This window comes from Canis lupus, chromosome 24 (genome assembly GCF_003254725.2).
Source record: "Canis lupus dingo isolate Sandy chromosome 24, ASM325472v2, whole genome shotgun sequence".
NCBI classification, from domain to species: Eukaryota; Metazoa; Chordata; class Mammalia; order Carnivora; family Canidae; genus Canis; species Canis lupus.
In genome coordinates, this window is record NC_064266.1 from 23,379,435 (window position 1) to 23,404,054 (window position 24,620).

At 41.0% G+C, this 24,620-nt stretch overlaps 1 protein-coding gene and 1 long non-coding RNA gene across 5 annotated transcripts in view; both read left to right on the forward strand.

Annotated features, from left to right (window-relative positions):
• LOC112673834 (uncharacterized) overlaps positions 1–24,620 on the forward strand; it is a 167,689-nt gene that overhangs the window by 45,732 nt on the left and 97,337 nt on the right. The window lies entirely within an intron of this gene.
• The window catches only part of LOC112673836 (agouti signaling protein), a 39,600-nt gene continuing 34,406 nt past the window's right edge, over positions 19,427–24,620 (forward strand). Inside the window, exon 1 of one of the 3 annotated variants that reach the window (XM_035705982.2) lies at positions 19,427–19,685. The gene's annotated coding sequence lies outside the window, so the exon portion shown is untranslated. Of the gene's footprint in view, positions 19,686–19,998; positions 20,209–20,529; positions 20,825–24,620 lie in introns of those variants that run through there. The other 2 variants (XM_025469773.3, XM_025469776.3) reach the window with 2 other exon arrangements.

The following is a 24,620-nucleotide window of genomic DNA, read 5'->3' on the forward strand; positions in this document are numbered from 1 at the left end:
TGAGTTCTCTTTAACTTTTTGATACATATTGAGATGATTATATAGTTTTATTTTTTTAATTTTTTTAATTTTTATTTATTTATGATAGTCAGAGAGAGAGAGAGAGAGGCAGAGACATAGGTAGAGGGAGAAGCAGGCTCCATGCACCAGGAACCCGACATGGGATTCAATCCTGGGTCTCCAGGATCGCGCCCTGGGACAAAGGCAGGCGCTAAACCGCTGAGCCACCCAGGGATCCCGATTATATAGTTTTAAATTACATTAATAAATTTTCTTTTTTAATTTGAATTTTAGTTAGTTAACACAGAGCGCAATATTGGTTTCTGCAGTAGAATTCAGTGATTCGTCACTTACATATAACACCCAGTACTCATCACAAGTGCCCTCTTTAATATCCAACGTTTATCTAGTCCATTCCCCACTGACATAAAGTTTCTAATGTGGAACCATTCCTGTGGTAATATCCTTCTTGATCATGAAATTGAATTTTATTTGTTTATATTTTATTTGGGATTTTTGCACCTATGTTCATGGATAAGATTAGCTTGTAATTTTTTCTTCTTCTTTTACTGTCCTTGTATTTTTTACCTTAAAGGGTATGCTAATCCTATAAGCTAGCATGATGTATCATCTTTAACAACTTTTTTTCACCATTGCTTCTTGCACTCCCCTATTTCCTTTTTGGTTCCTTTATTCTGGTTTCAGTACATTCCTTAATAGTTCTTTCAGTAAGAGTATTTTGGTGGTAAATGTTCTAAGTCTCTGTAGGTCTTTAAATATGTTTATTTCACTTTCACTTCTAAATTAGTTTGTCAAAGTATAGACTTTTAGATTTACCCTGTCCCTGGACACCTCTGGACTTCATCAGTTCTAAACCCACTTTAATGTTAATTTCTCAGTTCAACATTCCTGAACTACATAGATAGTATGAATTTGAAACATGTGGCTAATGTAGTGCATGCTTGGAGAAGTAGTTTCTCTCCAGTATCTATTTCCTATCCACAGTACTGGTTTATGAGCCATAATTTCCTTGTGACCCCAGGGTGCCAGAAATAAAGAAATAGGGGTATAACTACTTTGGAAAAGTTTGACAGCTTCTCAAAATGTTAAATATAGAGTTACCATATGAACCAGCAATTGTACCCAAGAGAAATGAAAACACATGTCCACATAAAAATTAACCAAGTATATAGTTCACAGTTCTGCCACTAACTAGCTGAATGAATCACTTAATTGCTCTGGGTTAAAGGTTTTTTTTAATATGTAAAATGAAATATATATATTATATATATTAAATTATATATATTTTAATACATAAAATAAAATATATATTATATATTAAATTATCTCAAAGAGCTCTTCCAATAATAAAATTCTGTGAAATGGAAATGGAAATTAAATTGGAGATGCATTGCTTAGTAAAGGTCTCCCATAGTCATATGTGCACAAGGATAGAAGATAGAAAGCTTTAGCATGCTTATTTATCTCATTTGTCCTTAGAGAGAGGGCAAAAGTCTCCCTGGAATATCTTTCATCAGAGGAGCTAGAGAGCTCCTTGGCTGGTGAAGGAAATGACACTGTAAACTCCAGAATGCTGTCTGCACAGCTTTCAAGTCCAAAGGGAGGACTATACAAGTTAGTAGAAAGAAGGTAACTTACAGAGGGAAGAAAATTCTTTTATGTGCATCATGCTCTGTGCTAATTTTTTAAAAATATTTTGTTTGACAGAATGAGAGAGAGAGCACAAGAAGCAGGCAGAGTGGCAGGCAGAGGGAGATGGAGAAGCAAGCTCTCTGCTGATCAGGGAGCCCGATGCAGGACTCAATCCCAGGACCCCAGGATCATGAGCTGAGCTGAAGGCAGCCACTTAACCGATTTAACCACCCAGGTGCCCAGGTGCCCATGCTAATTACTTTCTATAGCTATATCATTTATTCTTTATGTATCATGTAGATTTACTGGCCCTATTTTTAAATGTAAATTTTTTTTAAAGTTTATTTATTTATTTATGATAGTCACACACACAGAGAGAGGGGCAGAGACACAGGCAGAGGGAGAAGCAGGCTCCATGCACCGGGAGCCCGACGTGGGACTCAATCCCGGGTCTCCAGGATCACGCCCTGGGCCAAAGGCAGGCGCCAAACCGCTGTGCCACCCAGGGATCCCTTAAATGTAAATTTTTGAATAGAGGGAAAACTGAGGCTCACAGAGTTTAAGTGATTTGAAAGCCCATATGGCACTGATGAAATGGCACTGATGAAATCCTAGTTAAGAAATCTGTTGGTCTGGAAAACTGTGTGGAGGTTCCTCAAAGAGTTAAAAATAGATCTGCCCTACGACCCAGCAATTGCACTGCTGGGGATTTACCCCAAAGATACAGATGCAGTGAAACGCCGGGACACCTGCACCTGGATGTTTATAGCAGCAATGGCCACAATAGCCAAACTGTGGAAGGAGCCTCGGTGTCCATCAAAAGATGAGTGGATAAAGAAGATGTGGTTTATGTATACAATGGAATATTACTCAGCCATTAGAAATGACAAATACCCACCATTTGTTTCGATGTGGATGGAACTGGAGGGTATTATGCTGAGTGAAATAAGTCAATCGGAAAAGGACAAACATATGGTCTCATTCATTTGGGGAATATAAAAATTAGTGAAAGGGAATAAAGGGAAAGGAGAGAAAATGAGTGAAAATATCAATGAGGGTGACAAAACATGAAAGACACCTAACTCTGGGAAACGAACAAGGGGTAGTGAAAAAGGGAAGTGGGTGGGGAGTTGGGGTGACTGGGTGATGGGCACTAAGGGGGGCACTTGGTGGGATGAGCACTGGGTATTATGCTAAATGTTGGCAAATTGAACTCCAATTAAAAAAAAAAAAAGAGGGATCCCTGGGTGGCACAGTGGTTTGGTGCCTGCCTTTGGCCCAGGGCGCGATCCTGGAGACCCGGGATCGAATCCCACATCGGGCTCCCGGTGCATGGAGCCTGCTTCTCCCTCTGCCTGTGTCTCTGCCTCTCTCTCTCTCTGTGTGTGACTATCATAAATAAATAAATAAATACATACATACATACATACATACATAAATACATACATAAATAAATACATAAATAAATACATAAATAAACAAATAAAAGATAGATGGATAGATAGATAGATAGATAGATAGATAGAAAAAGAAACCTGTTGGTGGTGCCTGGCTGGCTCAGTCAGTAGAGCGTGCAACTCTTGATCTCAAAGTTGTGAGTTGAAGCCTTATGTTGGGCATAGAGCTTGAAAGGAAGAAATAGAGAGGAAAGAGAGGAAGGAAAGGAAAGGAAAGGAAAGGAAAGGAAAGGAAAGGAAAGGAAAGGAAAGGAAAGGAAAGGAAAGGAAAGGAAAGGAAGGAAAGGAAAGGAAAAAGGAAAGGAAAAAGGAAAGGAAAAAGGAAAGGAAAAAGGAAAGGAAAAAGGAAAGGAAAAAGGAAAGGAAAGGAAGGAAAAAAGGGAGGGAGGGAGGAATCTGTTGAATTCTGGCTGTACCAGAGATCTGTCATGGCTAAGAGATGTTTCAAATTATCAAACTGTTCCGAAGCCATGAACAGGAGGCCCCTACATAGCAGACTTAACTCCAGGGAGACCCAGACAATGCCTGGAATTCAACTGCACCAAATCCTTTTGGTGTCCAAAATTAAGTTTTGTGCATTTTAATTTCAAGCTGCTTCCATATTATAAATGTAATAGAAAAGTAGCCTTAAAGCAAAATAAGTCACACCAGGGAAACTCCTGCTGAGTTAACACTCTGGGAGGTAGAGATCCTTGAGTCAGAGGAGGCCAAGGAGCAGGAGAATTTAGAGGCCCTTTAGCCTTGAAAGTGCTGTAGATCTGGGAGGCCAGATAAAGTAGTCTGAGGGGTGGCGCCACAGCTTGAGGTTATTAACAGCCCAGTGTTGCATAAAAAGGAGTGGGAAGGCAAGGGATAGCTTTGGTCAAGCTACCAAAGTCACCAAACCAAAGCTTGGTCTCTGATTTCACTGACCCTTCCAACTCAGCAATTTTCACAGGTAAGTCCAAAGGAGAATTGCTTCAGGAATTGGACAGTTTAACTCTCTTCTGCTAATAGAAGGATATCATCACTAAAATCTGAAAGAAAAAAAAAAAATCTGAAAGAAAATGGACCAATGGTGATGACATGATTTACTAATGAGGTCAACTTATTTTTCTATAAGGAGCTTGGCAGAAATTCTCTAAAACAATAGACAACCCCCAAATCCTTTATATCTAACTTTGAGATCTGGGGTGGCATTTGGCAGCAGTAAACTTCCTCATTATGTTTAACTTGGATTGAAAAGCAAAATGTGTAGTCTTTGGAAATGCACTGATTAATGAATGAAGGGAACAAAGAGGAATCAATTGCTTATTTAGATGTTGCTATTGATGATCCACAATTAGAAGGGGAGTCAAATAAATAATTATAGCCACAGACATTTGTTCTTTGTTAGAATCTAGGCATAGAGCCTCAGCACTAAACTAGGGTGAGCAGAAAGATTCATTGGTAGAAGATTTCTGAAATCTTTTCCATAGCTGACTTATATCCTTTCAGAGAGGAGTTTGTTTTCAATCTTTGTTTTCCTTTGGCATCTAAAGGCCCTTCTCAAAAGAAAAGTAAATTCCCTGCTCCGGACTAGGACAAAGTATGTAAGGTTTGTTAGTTTCATCTCTGCAAGGCTGAGTGTCTAATGATGGTGTTTTTACCTTTTTCTTAGGATAGCCTTGAATTTCCTAAACTGACTTTGAGAGACTCCGATTTTTTTTTAAAGATTTTATGTACTTATTCATGAGAGACACAGAGAGACAGAGATATAGGTAGAGGGAGAAGTAGGCTTCCCATAGGCAGCCTGATGCAAAACTCGATCCCAGGACCCCAGAATCATGACCTGAGCCAAGGCAGAGGCTCAACTACTTAGCCATCCAAGTGCCCTGAGAGACTCAGATATTGTATTTTATAAATATTAGTTACAGATTTTATCTATCACTCATGTTATCTGTGCAAAATCAAGAAAATATATTTGAATGGATACAAACTTAGAGTACCAGTCCCTATGGCAGATAAGGAGTGATCCTTGATTATTTAAATACAAGGCACACCTGGAACACTTTATTATGAGGGAACTAACTCAAGTTGTTTCACCACTTGAAAATGGGACAGGACCATTGCAAGAGTAAAGAAAGTTATTTTTCAAAAGCCAGATCTCCAGATTCAAAAGAGGAGAAAGCATTATTCTTTTCAAGGTTCAATCCTTAGAACTGATTCTACTTTGCTGGTTTATGGCATTTCCATACTTTGCCTATACTTTAGGCTGAGCCTGGATCGGTTGGAGGTGGGAGATAAAGGAAGTACCTTTTGGAAAACCTGTCTTCCTCTTGGGTTCCTAGGGTCATATTTGCATGATTTGTTCTAATAATACCACTTTGTTCTAATACCATTTTATTCAGTCAGCCAGCTCCAGGTATTTATTGAGCATCTATTATGTATGCCGTCCTATCCTAGGTGCCAGAGAGGATGCAAAAAGAGAAATCTTCAGCAAAATTTACAAAATGTAAAAGGGTTTACACTTGTAAAGGAAGTTAAATTGGCCTTTGAAAATTCTCTTCTTGGTTTTGTTGATTTACATCTAGTATCTAGTAGCCCCAGTTTTAGCTCCCACATCCCATGGCTGATTTACTATCATACATCAAAACTTTGGTTCCCAAAAGTTTAGGACATATACCGGTGATAGTACATGAGATGACACTGAATTTAGGTGGTAAATGGACAAGCATAAAATAACAAAGAATTACATCATGAGAAAATAATTCCTTTGCAGTCCTCTTTCAAGCCTAGATTACCTGTGGAAGAAATTCTCATTGGGCCTAATAGGTCATGAACATAATCCAACACTTACTAATCTCCTTTTCAACCAAAAAAAAATAGACCTCAGGCCTGAAGTTTTTTTTTAATCTGGCAACAGTAGCTATTTAGAGCTTAATGACACTGCTTTGTTCATTTTATTTTCTAGGATTATAATCTTTTTGTGACAAATGAACTGATATGATATAAATTTTCTTCTCCTCCTAGCCTGCAGCCCTTCCTCAGCTGAGGCTGGTAGACTGCTGCCTTTGAGACACACAGAAGCGGAGAGACTACCTCTGGAATGGGCAGGGAAACCTTTGGTAGAATTGTCTGATCCATTTTTCTGGGGTTATCCCTGCTTCTACAGACAAGCTACCTTGTCTACCTCTGCTTCTACAGACAAGCTACCCGCAGAGCTTCTGTCAGCTTTGCCACTGTCTCTCCACAGCCTGTCTAACTCAGAGTCACAGGCCAGCTCTGCTTTTAACCAGGAGTCTAGGCAAGAGTTTCAAGTCCGTTTAGGATTCCATTCGTCATGTTAACCCAGAGCTTCGAGTCAATAGCTGGGAATTTCCTCTGTGACACCGTGTCGGGGGGAAGTGCTGAGTGCCACATCGTGCCCATCCAATGGATTGAATCTGTTGCAGCCTTGCATCATCACAATCACCCCTGACTTTACCAGGTGCTTTACAGAACTCCCCAGATGAGAACTGAGTAAGGTATAGATATGAAAGCAGTTGGTAAACTCCAAAGCCCCAGAAAAATATATAAGACAATTCTACCAAAGGTTTCCCTGCCCATTCCAAAGTTTAGTCCTTGAATCTCTGTCCTTTTCTTTATTCCTGTTCTCCTTGGGCAGTTTCATCTGTTCCCCTGGTTTTAATTATGGTCTATATGTAAGTAACACCCAAAATCTGCATGTCTAGCTTATATCTCTCCCCAAAATGTTAGCTTTTATTTTGAACAGATTCCTACATATCTCTATTTCTGTGTATCCCAGAGATACATTAGAGCAAACAGAACTCACCTCCTTCCTCACTAAACCCTGCTCTTCCTCTGGAATTTAGCATCTAATTGGTAATACTGTCAGCCACACAGTCACCTGAGCTAGACACTGGAGAGCCTTTCTTGATTTTTCCTTTGCTTCACCCACTTCCATCCAAGGCCCTTAGATCTGTTGTTTCTTCCCTAAACTCACTAATTCAGGTGCTTATTTTTCTTTCCCCTCTATGATTCTGCTTTAAGTTAGAGTCTTTTCTCTGTTCTCCTTGTCTCCAGATGTGTTATGTCAATCTCCCCTCCAGACTTCTGCTAGTGGATTTGTAAAATTAAATCTGACCATATGTATCCTCCATTTGAAACCTTCAGCAATTCTACAGGATATGATCCAGGCTCCTTGATCTAAAATGTGTAAGGCCCTCCCTGTCTGCTTCCTCTGACCTTAGAGTCCCTCCTGTCCCTACAAAGGTAAGGGAATCTCATCATCATCTTTGGAATGGGCATCTCATCATCATCTTTGCTATTGCTGGTCTTTCTGTCTTAAATGGGGTCTCCTTCTGTTGTCAACCTCCTGCCCCTACATAGATACTATTCATTTACAATTCAGCTCAGACATCACTTCTTCTAGGAAGGAAGCCCTCCCACTCCCTGGCCCATTAGGTGCTTACATATCTTATATATATCTCTACATGCATCTCATTCATTAACGTTATTTATAATTTCTTATAATTACACTATACTTATGTGTCTGTTATCCTGAACTGTAAGCTCTTTGCAGACAGAGACAACACCTTTATATCCTCCATTTCTAGTATAGTGCATGACATAAACTAAGTCCCTAATTGTATGAATGATTGAATATCATAAAAGTATTCTTAGGTTTAAAAAATGTCTTTGATAATAGAAACGGAAAAATTGTTTTAACTAAACCTCAATTACCTGATGTTCTCGTGCTCCAAATCCCTTAGCATTTTAGCTAGTGAACTGAATTAATTTTTCTGAATATATTTATGCCAAAATTACATAGTGACATTGCAAAAAGACATTCTTAGACATTTCAGTGCTCGATTTGGTGATTACAGATCTTGGCTTCTCCTCTTGTCTCCATACTGCTGGGTCTCCAAAGAGCTCCAGCTGGAAGAGACACAGACATCTCAGATATCTCTTCTCCCCAAACCAAGTAGGGGGCAGAGCTCTAGTATGGCCACCTGGGGGCAGTGCAGACTTGCAGATGGGTTTCACAGCTGCGCTTGGGGAGTCCCAGTCCAAGTAATCCCAATTTTGTGTGCCACTCTGCCTAGCAACCTTTCCTCCCACTTCCAGGGGACGTCCTTGGCTAAGTGTACCTTTGACTCAGGCTCCCATTGAATTGGTAAGGGAGGGACTGGAATAGTCATGTTCATAGAGCAGTATGCACACCCAAACACACATATCCTGAAACACTTCCAGCTTTGAACTCCTGAGAGGCAGGTTAAGAAATCAAATTGGAGGTTTCTTTGAGCCAAGAAACCTAAATACTTTAAAGGAAGGGGTGAGGCTGGTGTTAAATACTGTTAACAGGTAAAGCTTTGTCCCACAACATGTGGATCATGGAAATATCACATTTCTTTAGTTTTCTAGATTAAATATCCTTGGCTTCCATCCACCAGTGGGTAGAAAATCCAACCTTGGTCCTTTTTCAGGGGCTTATACGTATTTGGGGAAACTCTCTAATCAGTGCCTGCCACCCTTTGAGCTCTCTGCCCAGAACAATTGCCTATTCTAGGACCTTTTCTCTAAGCCTAGCTGGGGCACGGAGACTTCTGCCAAGGCTCCCAAATAGCAGTGCCTTTGCTCACCTCCCTGAGCACATGATCCTCCCCACTCAAGGTTCTACCATCCCAGAGGTCTGTGGGAGAGTGGGAGCAGGACCTGGCTGCACAAGGAGACTGCCGTGCCCTTTAGCACCATTTACTCCAGAGCCAGGCTCAGGAGATTCTCTCTTCTTTGTCCTCCTCTAATCCTGAGTGCTTCTTTTTCAGTAAAAACAGCTTTCTCACCTCTGAGACTTTGAACTGATTTTAAAAACAAAAAGCCTGTTAAATTTTTTTGTTTTCCTGAAGTGAGAAAAGTCCTTGATCTCCAGAACAAAAGGCCCTGGTCACTCTTTTGGAATGGGGAGTATAAAGAAAGGTAGAAAATATTCATTCTTTCACAAAGAAAAAAATGGCTGATACCACAGAAAATACGACCATTAATTCCTCAAGCAGGTTAGCCTGTCAAACACTGAAAAACAGCCTGTCTCATACTTTGTTCCCAGAATGTAGGGCATCTCTAGGAAGAGGCAGTAAGCCTCTTGGTATGGAGATCCATACTGATACTATACCAGCCTCAGACTGGGTAGTGTTTCAAGTTGGAAGTAAGCAGCAAATTTAGGCTCTGCCATCTTCTGCTAGGTCCTGGGTTAACTGGGGAGGGCGGCACTGGTACTCCTAGGTTCCAATTCCTGGGAGCCAGTCTGGTTTAGGCCTTCTCATGTCCTGATCTGAGGAAGGAGTTTGAAGAACCATGAGAGAATTACCCCAAGATCACATCTAACCCTTGAATAATTAGTTGGATAATGAAATAATAGAAGAGAATCCCTTTGGTCATTGATTTCTTTTGCATAAATTTTTATCTTAATAATTCATTAAAATATTGTTTTATTGATTACCAAGATTTTTTGCACCCTCTTAAATTTTAAAGATTTTATTTATTTATTTATTTATTTATTTATTTATTTATTTTTATTTTTATTTTTATTTTTATTTTTTTTTAGGTAATCTCTACACCCAATGTGGGGCTCAAACTCACAACCCTCAGATCAAGAGTCATGTACTCCAAAAACTGAGCCAGCCAGGCACTCCAGTATCCCCTTAAATTTTACACCCTTGATGTGTGTTTTGCTTATCTCACCCTAGTCTGTCCATTGGCAGCTGCCCTTGCCTTAGCTACCTGGAGCACTTGTAGCTTGGGGGAAGGTATGGAGTGGCCTAGAACTGGCTAGGCATGAGACCTCTGGTGGGACACAATCATCTCATCCTGACCTTGGGTCAGCATTGGGGGCCCAATATTCTGGCCTAGCACTTTTCCCAGACCTTCAGCTGGACTGTATTGAGGCTTTACCTGTGAGGTACAGTGAGACCTCTAGGCATCAAGCCAAGAGTTCTTTGACTGATTTTTCTCATGGATGGAGAAAATTTGCTACCATACCACCATTCATCAGGAGTCATATAAGATTACTACAGAATCTAGGTTATTCTGATATCACCATGTTCTTTTTTTTTTTTTTTTTTAAGATTTTATTTATTTATTTGACAGAGAGAGCCAGAGAGCACAAGTAGGGGGAATGGCAGAGAGATAAGGAGAAGCAGGCTTCCTGCTGAGCAGGGAGCCTGACACAGGACTCCATCCCAGGACCCTGGGATCACGACCTAAGCTGAAGGCAGATGCTTTAACCAACTGAGCTATGCCCCTAAGCCCATATTCTTTAGCATGGCCTATAATAAGACCAGCCTTTCACCATTTCATTCATGTTTCTAGCTTTATCTCTAGCCATTTTGCTATGCACACTCTGCGCTCATCTCAGGGAACAACTTGATTTGCCTCCTGTTTTCCAGGTATAACAAATACTTTCGTGCTTCCACGCCTTTGCTCATGCTTTTTCCTTGCCTGGAATATCCTTTTTCTTCCTCTCTGCCTGATGAATTCTTTACTTATCTTCAAGACTCAAATCATATGTATCTCTCTAGTTTCCCCTGAATGTTCCCCTTACTGAATTCCATAACACTCCTGATAGACTCTGTCCCATTTTCATGTAGCAGTTTTTTCTGTGTTTCTTTATCAGATGGTGAACTCAAGGAAGTGAATGGCTTGAAAACTTAAGGAAGAGCAACTCCTAATTTTACTTCCTCTTCCCATCCTCTTCGACCTATGAGTTAATTCATCTTTGTATCCTCAACTCTTAGCACAATGCTGGGTACACAGGGAGTATTTAAAGGTTTATTGACTATGATGAAAGCTGGAAGGCATCAGACAAAATGTGGTTATTATTTTATTTTCACTTTCTATTTCCCCTTCTCAGAAGATTGGTTACTGGTCCCAATTTCCTCTCCTGATCATTTCTGTTCTTCCTGGCCATATGTATACCATTCCAATTTTACCTAGCTTTCCTTGGCTAGCTCTCCCAATCCTAACTCTCCACTCATTTATTTCATTATTCAGCACATATTGATTGAACATCTGCTGCTCTGCCGACACTATTCTAGGCACTGAAGATGTAGCAGTGAATAAGATAGATGGGATATTTTCATAGAGCTTACATTATGGTTGTATAACTCAGACCAAAACAAGTAAACAAATAAGATACAGGTATACCATGGGGATATTGAAGGTTTGGTTCCAGACTATCATGATAAAGGAGTATCTCAAAGCAAGTCAAATGAATTTTTTGATTTCCCAGTGCATATAAAAGTTGTGTTTACTATACTATAGCCTATTAAGAGTGTGTTATGTCTAAAAAAATGTACATACATTAATTTAAAAATTTTTTTTTTACTAAAAGGATGCTAACCATCATCTGAGCTTTCAGCTAGTCCTGATCTTTTTTATTTTTTAAGATTTTATTTATTTATTCATGAGAAACACACAGAGAGAGAGGCAGAGACACAGGCAAAGGGAGAAACAGGCTCCATGCAGGAAGCCCGACGTGGGACACAATCCTAGGTCTCCAGGATCACGCCCGGGGCTGAAGGCGCCGCTAAACCACTGATCCACCCGGGTTGCCCTAGTCCTGATTTTTTTACTGGTGGAGGGTCTTGCCGTGATGTTGATGGCTGCTGACTGATCAGGGTGGTGCTGAAGGTTGGGGTGGTTGTGGCAGTTTCTTAAAATAAGACAACCATGGGGATCCCTGGGTGACTCAGCGGTTTGGCGCCTGCCTTTGGCCCCGGGGCGCAATCCTGGAGTACCGGGATCAAGTCCCTTGTCGGGGTCGGGTCGCGGCATGGAGCCTGTTTCTCCCTCTGCCTGTGTGTCTCTGCCTCTCTCTCTCTCTATGTCTATCATGAATGAATGAATAAATAAATAAATCTAAAAAAAAAAAAAAAAGACAACCATGAGGTTTGCCACAATTGATTCTTCCTTTCACAAACAACTTTTCTGTAGCATACAATGGATGCTGTTTGATAGCATTTTATCTGTAGAATTTCTTTCAAAATTGGAGTCAATCCTCTCAAACCCTGCCACTGCTTTATCAACTAAGTTTATGTGATATTCTAAATTCAGCAATCTTCACATCATCCTCACCAGTAGTTTTCACCTCAAGTAACCTCTTTCTTTGGTCATCTGTAAGAAGCAAGTCCTCATCCGTTTAAATTTTATCATGAGATTGTGGCAATCCAGTCATACCTTCAGCTCCATTTCCTGTTCACTTGCTATTGCCACCACATCTGCAATTACTTCCTCCACTAAAGTCTTGAACCCCTCAAACCATGGTTTGGAGTCAACTTCTTTCAAATCCCTGTTAACATTGCTATTGTGACCTCTTCCATTGAATCACAAATGTTCTTAATGGCATCTAGAATGGTTAATCCTTTCTGGAAGGTTATCAATTTACCCATATCCATCAGAGCAGAGGGATTACCATATATAGCAGTTATAGTCTTATGAAATGTATTTTTGGGATCCCTGGGTGGCGCAGTGGTTTAGCGCCTGCCTTTGGCCCAGGGCATGATCCTGGAGACCCGGGATCGAATCCCACATTGGGCTCCCGGTGCATGGAGCCTGCTTCTCCCTCTGCCTATGTCTCTGCCTCTCTCTCTCTCTCTGTGTGTGTGTGTGTGTGTGTGTGACTATCATAAAAAATAAATAAATAAATAAATAAATAAATAAATAAATAAATAAATAAATAAATAGAAATGTATTTTTTAAATAATGACTTCAAAGTTAAAATTACTCCTTGAAAAAAAAAAAAAAAAAAAAAAAAAAAAAAAAAATTACTCCTTGATCCAAGGGCTGCAGGATGCTGTGTTAGCGGGCATGAAAACAACATTAATCTCATATATCTCCATCAGAGCCCTTAGTGATCAGGTGCATTGTCAATGAACAATAATATTTTGAGGAGCCCGCGGCCGGCGCCGGGCGCCCCGCAGCGCAAATAAAGCCTCCGCGCGTGTGAAAAAAAAAATAATAATAATAATAATATTTTGAAAGGAATCTTTTTTCTGAGCAGTAGGTCTCAACAGTGAGCTTTAAATATTCAGTAAACTTTGTAAATAGATGTGCTGTCATCCAGGCTTTGTTGTTCAGTTTATAGAGCACAGGCAGAGTAAATTTAGCATAATTCTTAAGGGCTCTAGGATTTTTGAATGGTTGGTGAGCTTGGCTTCAACTTAAAGTCACCAGCTGCATTCACCCCTATCAAAAAAATCAGCCTATCCTTTGAACCTCTGAAGCCAAGCATTAACAGAATTCTCTACCTATGAAAGTCCTAGATAGCATCTTCTTCCAATATAAGGCTGTTTCGTCTAAAATCTGTTGTTTACTGTAGCCACCTTCATGAATTTATCTTAGCCAGATCTTCTGGATAACTTCCTGCAGCTTCTACATCATCACTTGCTGCTTCACCTTATACTTCTATGCTATGAAGACGCCTGCTTTCCTTAGAACTTTTGAACAAACGACTACTAGCTTTGAACTTTTCTTCTGCAGCTCCTCACATCTCTCAGCTTTCATAGAATTGAAGAGAGTTAGAGCCTTGCTGTGGATTAATCTTTGGTTTACGGAAATGTAGCTGGTTTGATCTTCTGTCCAGATCACTAAAATTGTCTCCATATCAACAATAGGCTGTTTTGTTTTCTTATCATTTGTGTGTTCACTGAAATAGCACTTTTAATTTCCTTCAAGAATTTTTCCTTTGCATCACAACTTGGTTAACTGTATGGTGCAAGAGGCCTAGCTTTTGGCCTATCTCAGCTTTTGACATGCCTTCCTCACTAAGCTGAATCATTTCTAACTTTTGACTTAAAGTGAGACATATTTGATTCTTACTTTCACCTGAGCACTCAGAGGCCACTGCAGAGTTCTTAATTGGCCTAATCTACACATTGTCGTGTCTTGGAGAAAAGGGAGGCCTGAGAAGAGGGAAAGTGATGAGGGAATAGCCTGTTGGTGGAACAGTCAGAACACACACATTTATCAGTTAAGCTTGCCATCTTTCTGTTTGTTTGTTTGTTTGTTTGTTTGTTTGTTTGTTTGTTTTAAAGATTTGGTTTATTCATGAGAGACACAGAGAGAGAGGTGACAGAGGGAGAAGCAGGCTCCCTGCAGGAAGCCTGATGCACGACTCAATCCCAGGACCCTGGGATCACGACCTGAGCCCAAGGCAGATGCTCAACCACTGAGCCACCCAGGTGCCTCTAAGCTTGCCATCTTATATGAGCATGGTTGGTGGTACCCCAGAATAATTACAACATCAAAGAACACTGATCACAGATCAACATAACAAATATAATAACAAAATTTTTAAAATATTGTGAAAATTGCCAAAATGTGACACAGTCTCAAAGTGAGCAAGTGCTATTGGAAAAATGAAACCAATAGACTTGCTCAATGCACAGTTACCACAAATCTTCAACTTGTAAAAAATGTAATATCCACAAAGTACAATAAAGTGAAGCACAATAAAATGGGAGTGTGCTTATAATATCAAATAATGATGAGTTCTAAGAAGGAAATAAATGATGTGACAGGGAGTGAAGTAGGGATCACCTGAAAGAGGTTGGTCAAGTAAACTCTCTCTGAGGAGGAGACATTGAAATCTGGAGGACAAAAAGAAGACAACTAATAAGATAAAGGGGACACTTGACGTCTTTGCTAAATAAAAAAAGGAGAAGGAGAAGAAGGAGGAGGAGAAGGAGAAGCAGAAGAAAACAACTATATGGGGATCTGCTTAAAAAAACATTCCAAGTATAAAGGTCAGTAAATACATGGGTCCAGAGACAAAACCAAATAACTGATTACTATAAAGCATTATGTAAATAAACAAAATGTTACCTTAAGGTTTTTCTTTTTTTTTTTTTTAAATTTTTTTTTTAAATTTATTTTTATTTTATGATAGTCACAGAGAGAGAGAGAGAGGCAGAGACACAGGCAGAGGGAGAAGCAGGCTCCATGCACCGGGAGCCCGATGTGGGGATTCGATCCCGGGTCTCCAGGATCGCGCCCTGGGCCAAAGGCAGGCGCCAAACCGCTGCGCCACCCAGGGATCCCTCCTTAAGGTTTTTCTTAGCCTGTCACCATCCCTTCACCCCTTTCACATAAGAGTATCTGTGATCCTTCTGAGAAGTGATTAACTTCCCCTAACCTTCATCTTCCTTACCACTCAAATCATAGAATTTACTTCCAGCGAATCCCATTGAAGCTCATCTGAAGTTAATGTGACTGCAGCTGTCTTGGTGACTGAAGCACCAATCTGTGGGATTATAAGCTTTGTGTGGTCCTTTATGTTAGATGATACTCCCTTTCTTATCTCTTCCAGAAGTACTAGGTCCTACTCTTCCATCTTCAGGGAGGGTCATCTCACCAGAAGACTCAGATGTTAAGTCCAGGGGTAGTAGCATCGAGGGGAGTAAGTCAGTTCTCTGGACAGAAACCCACAGGTGCCTAAACTTGGAGTCCATCTCTTTGAGTCCCAAGAATGTCTCCCCACCCCTACAGCCATTCTTGGTACCCTTCCTTCACTGGCTTTTATGCCCAGCTGGTGAGAGAGTCCAAAAGAGATGCCAGAGCAGCTGCCTAAAGAGGCCAGAGGGCTTCCTGCCACCGGAGACATGAAATGCTTTTAGTAAGCCAGGAGCCAGAATCAAAACCATATGGTTTGCTTTGCAGTAAAGATCACAGGGCCTGAAAAACTAGAGGAAAGAGGGCCAGCCAGGAGACAAGCGTTTTTGGGGGTAGGGGGAGGAGCTTCCCCTAATCCTGACAGCTCTGTACTCAAAAGTACAGCCCTCCTGCCAAGGGGCCTGCTGTCCTTGGACTTCTGGCCCACTTGGACTCTCCTCAGGCCCAGACTGGTGAAAGAGCAAACAATAAAGGCCGGAAGAATGGGACTACTACTCCTTGAAACATCAGGAGCCTCCTGACCAGATGTCCCTAAAATGGAAACTGTCCCTATTTGTTTGTCTCTAATAAACTAACATATTCCACATCTTAAAAATATTTCAAAAGCAGCCCTTTATCTGCTGGCTTACCATGTGTCTAAACAGATTCAAGTTTTCTAAGAAGGGGTCTTAGATTTTTCCAAGCTGCTCCTGAGAGAGAATCCACAGCATTAAAAAGAAATTCATGCTAATAACCCCTTCTAAAAGGGTAGACTACATGAACCGAGTGTGGCAAGCCTGGATTTGGATCTGCTTGCGACTTTTTTTTTTTTTAAGATTTTATTTATGCATTCATGAGGGACACAGAGAGAGAGAGGCAGAGACATAGGCAGAGGGAGAAGCAGGCTCCTCATAGGGAGCTCGATGCGGGACTCTATCCCCAGACTCAGGATCACGCCCTGGGCTGAAGGCAGATGCTCAACTGCTGAGCCACCCAAGTGTCCCTGCTTGTGACTTTAAATGCTTTTGTTAGTTCCAGTGGGTTTCTGTCCTTACTGAAATAGGAGCAGGGATTATTTATGGACAAGCTGGGGAGGAGGTGCTGCATGTCTGGAGCTAGGATAGCCAAAAGTGTCTTTTCCTTTGCAGACCAAGACCAACGTACCTGAGAAAAGGTTGAATCCTAATTCTTGCTGTCCTCCCACTACATCCCTGCTCCCCTATCCAACCCACAGCTTCAGTGGCTCCATGCAAAGAGCAGCATTTGTGGGCAAAAGTCTATGTTCACATGTCCCCGTGTGCATGCAGAAGAGTTTGGGGCAGATGCCTTTGCTTTAGGCCCAGAATGACCCATAAATGGGAGGAACATTCCAGGCAGCCCTTTGATATAAGAAAAGGATAGACTCTCAAGTGTCTTAGAATTGATAGCCTGCTCCATAAGCCTCTCCCATAATCTCTTCACCCAGGGCAGATCTGCAATATGCTGGGTCGTGGAAGAAAAAGCAGAAGCAAACAATTAATAAACATTGGATTTTCCTAACTTTCTTCTACAGCTATTTCCTTAGCTGGGAAGGGAAACAAAGAATCTATTAAAGAGAATGGTTCTCCTTCTGGGCTGCTGTTGAAAGTCAGTGTTATGAAGTTCTCTGTGATGAGCAATTTGAGGGTAGGACTTTGTCTTAAACTTCTCAAAGTTGCAAAGTTGACCCCTTCCTTGCCTGCCAGACCTCCTGACTTGCTCCACTGTATTTTAAGGTCAGAGCAGGGAGCAAGCTCCTGAAGCCATTGGGCTCCAAACATGCCCTTGAATGCTAGCCATCAAAGACATGGCTTAGAAACTTCAAACATGCATCCACAGGAGATTTAGAAAAGCTGGAGCCAAGCCTTTGCTCATCTTCTAGCATTATTTCTTATTGCCCTTCAGGGACTATACACAGAACCCAAGGGACTGGCTATTTGGGTGACTTCAGTGAGGGCATTGCTAGCTACGTTCTGGTCAGCCACAAAAATAGGATTAAATTAAATTTCAGACAAGCTTGCAGGAGTATATGAGACACTGCTGGGTTGGCAGGATTCTTTTAAAGCTTTTGACCCATATAAGTTATGTTTTTATTTTCATATGTTTTGTATTTTCTTGTATAGACCCCATCTTATTTAAGCTTCACAATTACACTATGCTTTGGAAAGGGAAAGTATGATAGGTGTTAGATAGGTGAGAAAACCGACACAAAGAGATTATATGACTTGCCCAAATTTACCTACCTCTGTTGCCAGAATCAAGACTAGAACACCAATTTCCTGACTTCTGGTTCAATGTCTTTTCCGTTCCACCTTAAGAGCAAATATCTTCCAAAAAGTTGCGTTTAGACAGGAGTACTTGGCAATCATTGGACTCCTTGGCTGGGTTCCCATTGTAATTATGGGGTCTTCCTTTTTCAAGGCAGAGTTCTCCTTTGCCACAGTGTGCTCCCCTAGGTTCATACGCTGTTCATGTATGCTGAGCCCCACCATCACATTACATACCATTATCTCAGTTCACTCCCCAGTATCTCCATTGAGGATATGATTTACCCACATTACAGATAAATAAGCTGAAGCACAGAGAAAGCAGACAAAGTAGCTTAAAATCCCAAGGCTTGTAAGTGGCAGAGCTGAAACCAGGTCTTCTAACATTTTAGTCCTCTTTCCTCTATACCTTAGGTATCCAGAAACATGAGGCATAACTGGAATCAAACATAGATCTTCTCCTCAAGACATGAGCTTGTTTGTGGACTTTGCCTGCATGAGTCATATTTTAGGGCTGGGACACCACACAATACAGTAGAGAACCTCCAGTTTCTCCAGAAGTAGCAAATACTCCTTCCACTGGGTATCCACACAGAAATATGTGAGCATGCTTATGTGGCATGTACTGCCCACCTCCCCCTGCCAGGGGTTTGGTCACAACTATAGCATGTTGACGGCCTGTTTATTTTTTTTTTTTTTTAATTTTTATTTATTTATGATAGTTACAGAGAGAGAGAGGCAGAGACACAGGCAGAGGGAGAAGCAGGCTCCATGCACCGGGAGCCCGATGTGGGATTCGATCCTGGGTCTCCAGGATCGCGCCCTGGGCCAAAGGCAGGCGCCAAACCGCTGCGCCACCCAGGGATCCCTGACGGCCTGTTTAAACCAACTTGCAGTAACTTGCAGCATAGTATTATTCCCTGGCAGGCTGAGTCATTGAGCCTCTGCAGACTTTGGAAGAGAGAATCATTAGCTGAAACATTGAAGAGCCAGGGGGTCCCAGAGAAGTATGTAGTAAATTCCATCCAGATGTTGGGATTAGTTTTTTTTTCTTTTTCTTTTTCTTCCCTTTTTTTTTTTTTTTTCCTTCTCCAATCACATTGAAAGAGCGAACAAGTTGTTTTCACCTTATCAAGCAAGGTGAGAAGAACATTGTTGCCTTTATACTTGGGTGGGTCTGCACCAAAGAATCAAGAGGGCTAACAATCGGTGTAACTCCGGATGGCATCTGAATGATCAAAGAACACTTTGTACACATGAAGAAATTATACAGATAGGTAAATAATATTGCAAATCCTTCAGCAAAACCCAATTAGAGGTCTCCAAGTCCATTCCAACTTACAGCTTCCATACCACTTACCTCTGGCGTAGGTAGCCTGTTTTGAAATTTTCCTAAGAAATTATGGCTATGCAAATTGGTGCAACAAATAGCTGAATGTGTACATTGCTGTTAGGGAAAGGCAGACCTAGCCATAAGTACTAAATTTTATCTCATGGCCTGGCAGCTTTGTCATACTTTATGGCTAATAACCTGGTCATTAGGAACTCAAAAAGTCCTCTCCAGCAGTCCAGGACCTACTGGGGTTAACTTTTACTGTAGGGCTAGGATGAGGAAAAACAGATCTTCCCAAGCTGCAGCCCCAGTTGATATCTCCTTCACCCCACACCTGAGCTCCTGCTCCCTGGAGGAGAAACTTGAGTAAAGACAGCTGTGGTAGCAAGAAAGGGTTCTTCCTGGCAGTAGCTGCTTCTGACATCAGGGACATGGGCACCAAACTAAAAAGCAGTGCTGAAAGAGGACCAGGAAGTAAATGACACTGGGAAATGGGAAACAGGGATGAAAGGACCTGACTTTCCTCCCTTCAAAAAGGTGTGCTTTGCAAGGTTCACCTTTTCATCTGGACTGGTGAGTCTTAAGAATTTTAGTCCTTAGACTATTTGAACAGAACAAGAGTCTTACCTGTTTAGTAGATTAAATAAATAAGCCAGCAAACAAACAAACAAAAAAAAACATTTTTGAGGTGTTTTTGCTGAATTCCTGTCAATTATTTGTAGCTCCCTTTAAACATGCTTGTTTTGGTGCTTTTAAGTTTTGATTGAAATCCGCAGTGGAAAAAAAAAAAAAAAAAAAAAAAAAAAAAAAAAAAAAAAAAAAAAAAAAAGAAATCCGCAGTGGAAAATATGTTTCAAAGAGGGGGAAAAAAAAAAACACCCAACACACTTCTGCGCTTTGCATTTTGACCCAGCCCACAAAACAATTGGAAGAATCTTTGCAGACCCACCAGAGATCCCTGGATTCACTTGGAGAATCATTGATCTAAAAACAACATTTTGATTTAAGAACCCTTCTTTTGATCTGGAATTATCTGTTATTGACCACAGAGAGCTGCTACTGACGATTCCTGGGACAGGGCCCTGTATAGTGAGAGGTGAGCCCCAGTGTGGGAAGAAGAAATCTCTTTCTCTTTCTCAGCAGATGTTTTGGTATGGTACGATACTATGCTTAGTATATCTGTGGACTCAATTTCTTCTCTTCTCTCTTCCTCCTTCCTTCCTCCTTTTCATCTTCTTCTATTTTTTGTTTTCTTCTGTAGTAAAAATTTTCTCAAGCTGTTGGTGCCTAGATGATTTTGCCTGGCACATTTCACTAATTGGAGTTTCGGAATCATAGTTTCTTATTTGGGTGCAGAATTTTTCTAAATATTTAAGCACCTAAATTATGTAAAAGCACCTGGCCACTGCTCATGCCTTGTAGCCTGGTAGGTGAGATGGTACCAGAGAAGAGAAGGCTTCAGGTCTCTACCCTTCACTGTGCCAGAACTTAGAGCTCTATTGAGATACATGTAGGAAAGAAGAACCTTCATGGAGGGAGCGGCCATGTTGCAATGAGCCGACAATAGGGACAATATGAAAAGCAAGTCCAGGGAGTAATGGAACCATACCCTGGAAGCATGAAGTTAAAATTTTCCCAACCAAGCTGAGCCCTGAGAATGACATAGTCCAAACTGCTCTGAAAATAAAGGAAAAGACTGACTCACATTGAAGGTAAGGAGAGTGTCTGCGTCTCCTCTGCTTAAACCACGGGGATCTCATTAAGGACCGGGACACTAACACCGATGGCTTCACTTTGGGTACAATTCTCAGCAGGAAGGTCTCATGCAAAGGTAATTACCAGGAATGGGGGGCCCTACTATAGCCTTTTGATTTGGTCACTCAAATATCCTGTCAGACAGATGTAGAAAGGAGATTGACCCTTACCTCGAAGTAAATTGTAGGTTGAAGTATTTGGTTTCAGTATGTGTCAGGTTGAGGCTTTGAAAGGCAGACCTGTGGTCCAGGAAACCACATACAGGATTTTATGGCTTTGGAGCTTTGAAAATTCAGCGATATAAGGCAATGTATAACCCAGATTGAGACAATTACTTTTAATTGGCCGTTTTACTGGCGAGTGCAATAACGCCCATTTTGTGTAAGTGGCTCTGGGTTAGAATGTAACCTTTCTGGGGAAAGGGCTGTTTCTGGTTCTTCAAGACCATCTGGAGGAATCTCAAAAGTTAAAATAACAAAACTTGTCATCTCTTGGTTTATACTGTGAATGTTTCTTTCTTCCAAGCACTTCTGCATGTAGGTAAGCATTCTAACCGAAGATGCCATTACAGTCTAACACAGGGAAGCAAAGAAGCCAAGTGTTCAGAGTTGGGCAAAAGAGGTAAAGAACCAGAGCCACACAAGTCAAAAAGAGAGAAAAGCTCTTATAAAAGATAAATAGAAAATGGAAACCAAAAAGACCAGATTTGGGGGGGGGGGAGTGGGGGTGAGAGGAAGGGCCCACAGTGTCATCTTTGATTGAACTAAGAAAGAATGCAATTCAGAGAGGAAAATATACACAAAGAAATAGATTATGATTTGGGAGAAAACTGACTTCAGTTGGATAGGGAAGATTTATTCAGATTTTGGGGAGGAAATTGGAAAGAACTGTAAAGCTAGAGCCTATCCTATTTAAATACCTACGTCGCTGGGTCTGGGGTCCTAAGTAGTCCCTCTAGCCCTTAGAGGTCTATGTGTTGATCATAGAGCAGCTGTCTTGAGGAAAAAGTAGAAAACTGGGGTGTGGCAGAGGGTGGAGAGTTTTATAAGCCCCTCTAATGGCCCCCACAAGGCAGGATTCAGCCATAAATTGCCTGCTATAGCCACCAGTTCTGTCTCCATCTGTTCCCCAAACCCATGCTCACAGATTCTTTTTTATATTCAGGTGTTTTTAAAAAGAATCAGCTTGAAGCAAAAGTACTAAATTCAAAACATTCTAAACCACAACTTGAATCTTGTTTAAAAGATGAAAGAGTAAGAAGTGTAACTCTATTCACTTGTTTAGAAATAGTCGTTGCAGACAGGATCCCAGGCGTTAGGTATTTTACTCTCCCCTTGGTTTATTCTGCTTTCAGGTGCCATCAGGCTTCATTCAATAGTCAGTAATTGGGCTTTTAGAGGGGAGAAAAGTGATTATTTAAAATTGTCTCCTTGTGTTCTACAGCTGCACCATTTGACATTTGCTTCCAGGGCAGTGTACACAGTGATAACTGACTGGATACCTGCTTTAAGTCAATTCAAATAAATTAAGAGGCCATCCCCATCTTTGCCATCTGTAAATTAAGGACACAGAGAAATACTCACTGGACCCTAGTGAAGGCAATCATGGCTTAGAGCCTAGACTCAGAGTGGCCAGGTGGCCTGGCTCACAGGAGTGGCAGGTCCTGGTTCACAAAGCTCAGGATCAGAAAGTAAGGACCAGTTTCTGGTACTGCATGTACCCCTGACTGACTGTGAGGCTTTAATCTAGTCATTGACCTCGGGGCTACCATCCTTCTGTGCATCCAATGAGAAAATGAAGACTAGCTTCCCCTACTTGCAAGGATGCTTATGGATAAGATGACAACCAAAAGTATCTGCCTTAGCTGAGGTAGAGAGAACTGGATCAGAGAAAGTACATTGTAGTAGCTGATTTTATCACTTCATTGCTTAATTTTTTTAAATCCTCATCTTCCCCTTCCCTGGGCTCCTGAATGGTCTGGAAATATTTTGTTTTCTTTTAACTGAAGTTTTCATTGAAAATTTTTCTATTTTTATTGAACAAAAAAATCTTCACCATGTAAATACACCCAGAAAACCAGAACCTAGATACAGAAATAGGACATGCAGTACCTAGGTGGCTCAGTTGGTTCCTCTTCTGACTCTTGATTTTGGCTCAGGTTGTGATCTCGAATCATGAGACTCAGCCTCTATGTTGGGTTGGTATTCTGGGCTCAGCACTCAGTAGGGAGTCTGCTTCACTCCCTCTGCCCTTCCCCCAGAGCATGTGCATGTATGCACACCCTCTCCCTCTCTCTAAGATAGATGGATAAATCTTTTAAAAAAGAAAATAGGGGGATCCCTGGGTGGCTCAGCGGTTTGGCGCCTGCCTTTGGCCCAGGGCACAATCCTGGAGTCCTGGGATCGAGCCCTGCGTCGGGCTCCCGGCATGGAGCCTGCTTCTCCCTCCTCCTGTGTCTCTGCCTCTCTCTCTCTCTCTGTCTATCATAAATAAATAAATAAATCTTAAAAAAAAAAAAAAAAAGAAAATAGAAATAGGACATTATCAGCACCCAAGGTCTGCTTAAGCCCCTTTAAGTCTCTTCCTTTCGAAGGATAACCATTAATCAACTTCCAACACTGTGATTAAGTTTTGCTTTGGGGATGCTTTATATATGTGTGTATGTACTTTATGTACTTTTTTAATGTGTGACTTCTTTTGCTTACTATTGGTTTGTAAGATTTATGTTATTTTATGTTGCCAAAATTTGTTTATTCTCGTTGTGTAGTATTTCATGAATTAATATGCCATAGTATGTTTATCCATTCCCTTATTGGTGGATGGTTAGATTTCCAGTTGAAGACTATTATGAACAGTGCTACCAGGAACATTCTTGAACAGTTTTTTGATGAATATATGAGTACATTTCTATTGAGTTATCTAGAAGTGGAATTGCTGAGTCGCAGAACATATGTCAGATACTGCCAGTTTTCCAAAGTCATTTTCCAAAGTCCAAAATAATTTTACACCCCCACCAGCCATATCTGAGACTTGTTTCTTTTCTATATCCTCACAAACACTTGTTATTGTCTCTCTTTTACATTTAGCCATTTTAGTGGGCATATTGTGGAATACTTTTGTTTTTAATTTTAGTCTTCTTTAAAGAATGTATTTCTTTAAAGATTTTATTTATTATTTGAAAGAGCACAAGTGGGGGTGGGAGCAGAGGGAGAGGGAGAAGCAGACTCCCCACTGAGCAGGATGCCTGATATAGGGCTCCACCTCAGGAGCCTGAGATCATGACCTGAACCGAAAGCAGACTCTTAACTAAGTCACCCAGGTGCCCCTTTTTAAATTTTCTTGATGACTAACAAAGTTGAACATCTTTTAATATATTTATTGGCCATTTGGATATCTCATTTTATGAAATATTCGTCTTGAGCCTGTTTCTTCTGTTCGATTGTCTGACATTTTTATTGATCTATAAGAGTTCTTTAAATATAGATATTGGGACGCCTGGGTGGCTCAGTGGTTTGAGCATCTGCCTTCTGCTCAGGGCGGGGATGGAGTCCTGCATCAGGCTCCCTGCGAGGAGCCTGCTTCTCCCTCTGTCTGTGCCTCTGCCTCTCTCTCTCTCTCTCTCTCTCTCTCGAATAAATAAATAAAATCTTAAAAATATATGTATTATAGATACTTGTGTACATATTGCAAATATCATTTCCCATAATGCTGTCAAATTATATTGAGGCTTGAGGCAAAAGGAAACATCAGAAA